Below are 3,091 nucleotides of genomic sequence, written 5' to 3'. Positions count from 1 at the left end.
AGCACTACTGCGAGGCCGACCAGGCGCGCCATGCGAGCTGGCATGGCCGTTGCGAGGTGGGAGAGACGGGTTCTTGCAGGTGCAGCTGCGAGTGAAAAAGAGGGCGGGCGCGAGGAGGGAAACATGAGAGAGGAGGGCGATCGAGGACGGAGAGAGGGCGGCCTAAAAGTGAACTCCGGTGGATCGATGACGATGGACGTGCTAGTGCCAGGAAATTTCCTGTAGGCGAGGCTTACAGAAATGGAAAGGCGCGTCTGCTACTCTCGAAGAGCATTGGGGGCCAAGGAATCGTGGCGGCCGACCAGTGCTGCAGTTCACTCCCAACAATCCCTCTCGTTCGCCCCTTGATCTCCGACCTCTGCAATGGCGAGGTGTTTCATGACGATTTGTTCATGATGCCTTAGGTGTTGCGGTAGCGGCGGCGTGTCCACGACAGCTTGGTCCAATCTGCTTATAAGAGGTGGGAGGTGCGCGACGGTTCAAATGAAAATCCTGCTCGTCTTTGGTTGGAGCTGGCGGCGACGATCCCCATGAGACTACCACCCTTTTATTTAGGGCCGATGGAACAGATATCAAACATGGCATTGTGTTTGTTCCACTGAGACATCTTAAAAGTTCCTCTCCAATTTCAACCAGACTTGGCGTGTGTTGATTGTTGACCGTGTACAATTTATGTCTGATTCTAGTGCCTCACTCATCTCACCAAAAAAGCCGTCGCTTATCTGCTACCCTTGACTGAGAACAGAGGCTAAGAAAAGCTACATTTGTACATAAATTTCCCGTGATTGGTTTTGAGAAACGCTAATGACACCGTGCAGCAAATCCCAGGGGTTGCAACATACGTACCTCTATAGAAGCAAACATCATAGATCCTAAAGGTAGGTAGCTAGCTAGCTACCTCGAGCATGATTGGTTTGTTATCAATATTTTGCTAGCCAAATGTTGGCATTCTCAAATATTAACAATTTTATACTCCCTCCGTTCTATATTACTTGTCGCTGAGTAATATGGAACGGAGGAAGTATGAGATAGGAAGATAACTTAGCATGCTAATTATTGGCACCAAATCAATTATGCTCCATCCATCGACATCCTACTGCATATTATACCAACCACCAAATCAATTATGCTCCATCCATCGACATCCTACAGACTGAAACGTCTAGAAATTTAAACTGAATTTCCAATATACCTTTTGATCCATGCCAACCACAAAACTTACATCACGTGAAGAGAAGAAAAAGATGATTCTGTATGAGAGTTTTTTTTTCATAGTCTAAATGTTTGGTTGCGCAGGAACCGTAATGAAGTAAAATTAACTAGCATCGGCACTAGGGCATTCCGGTGATTCGCATGTCCTTGATGGTGCTGATAATTGTATTTGGTAAATTCATACTGGTACATGTACATGTACTATGTGGAAGGCCGTGCTTAGCACCGTAGTGCTCAGTCGAGCAGTTCTGGTCAGCTGAAATCAAGCAGACAAACAAGTAGTACAAATTGTTACTCCCTCCGTTCCAAAATAGATGACCCAACTTTGTATTAAAGTTAATATAAAATTAGGTCATCTATTTTGGAATGGAGGGAGTAGCTTACAACTGATTGTAGTTACACAATTGTTAGTGCAACGTGAATGCACTTGTGTGATTTTGGGCAGGTCGGCTGGAACTTGACTGCAGTTCTGTGTGTGCAAGATTAGAGTTGTAGCATTTGCTGCTCAACTCAGTTACAGTTGCCTGACAACTGTGTGTCTTTCTGCTTACTCTCTCTTGCTCAACTGAACCACCTCGCGTGCATTTGTGTGCGCCGACGAGTTGCCTCGACGGCGTAACTCGTAAGCGCCCTTCCATCCCTCGTCATTTCGCAAGCGCCTCTGAGTTCGCTGCCGAACGTGCCGGAAATGTACGAGGCGCACTTCGGCCGGCGTGCCCATGAGCGGCGCCGTGCTCAACACCATCAACACCTCCGCCGCGTCGACACCAAGGAATGTCTACGCCGCCATCAGGGATCACGGGGTCACGCACCTCTGTGGCGCGCCCGTCGTGCTCAGCCTCAACATGCTGGCCAACGCGCCGGAGGGTGTGCGCAATCCTCTGCATAGGAAGGTACGGGTCATGACAGCCGGCGCGCCGCCGCCGGCAGCCGTGCTGCACCGCGCGGAGGCATTGAGCTTCGACGTAAGCCACTGGTACGGGCTGACCGAGACAGCGGGCACGTGGTGTCGTGTGCGTGGAAGGGGGAGTGGAAGTGGAACAAGCTGCCCGCGTCGGAGCGCTCGCGGCTCAAGGCAAGGCAGGGCGTGCGCCCGCCCGGCATGGCCGAGGTGGACATCGTCGACGCAGCGTGCCCCGGGACGGCGCCACCATGGGCGAGATCGTGCTCCGCGGCGGGTGCATAATGCTTGCCTGCTTGGGTACCTCAACGACGGCGAGCCGACCAGGGCGGCGATCCGGGACGACGGGTGGTTCTACACCGGGGGCATGGGCGTGATGCACCCGGACGGTTACCTGGAGATCCGCGACCGATCCAAAGACGAGATCATCAGCGGCGGCGAGAACATCAGCAGCGTAGAGGTGGAATCCATGCTCTACAGCCACCCAGAGGTGAGCAAGGCGTCGGTGGTGGCGCGGCCGGACGAGTTCTAGGAGGAGACACCGTGCGCGTTCGTGAGCCTGAAGGAGGGCACGTCAGGCGTGGTGAGTGGTGACCGTGCAAGAGCGCATGGCGGGGTACATGGTGCCCAAGACCGTGGTGTTCCGCGCCGAGCTGCCCAAGACGTCCACCGGCAAGATTCAGAAGTACGTGCTCCGGAACCTCGCCAAGGAGATGGGACCCACTGGGAGCAGCGGCAGCAGCAAGATGTACTGTACGGCATGGCGATGGGCAAAGTGCTTGTCTCTAAATTTTCATCCATTTTTGCTTTGTGGGTGGGCAAAGTGCTACTCCCTCCAATGTACTACAAATATACAGTTTAGCTACACGCCAGTCAGCTGAATTTTCGATTTCGGGTCAGTCGATTTTGAGTGAAGGAAGGAGAAGGAATGGCCTCGCCGGAGAGAAGGAAGAGGCTCGCTGTCATCACCCCATTATC

General features: G+C 52.8%; 1 pseudogene; it reads left to right on the top strand.

Moving 5' to 3' along the window:
• Positions 1-1,931: 1,931 nt before the first annotated feature.
• LOC123056116 (2-methylpropanoate--CoA ligase CCL4-like) lies at positions 1,932-2,994 on the top strand (annotated as a pseudogene).
• Positions 2,995-3,091: the final 97 nt, after the last annotated feature.

This window comes from Triticum aestivum, chromosome 2D (genome assembly GCF_018294505.1).
Source record: "Triticum aestivum cultivar Chinese Spring chromosome 2D, IWGSC CS RefSeq v2.1, whole genome shotgun sequence".
Lineage (NCBI taxonomy): Eukaryota > Viridiplantae > Streptophyta > Magnoliopsida > Poales > Poaceae > Triticum > Triticum aestivum.
The sequence above is the reverse complement of the archived record's forward strand: the minus strand, read 5'-3'. Positions and strand labels throughout refer to the sequence as shown.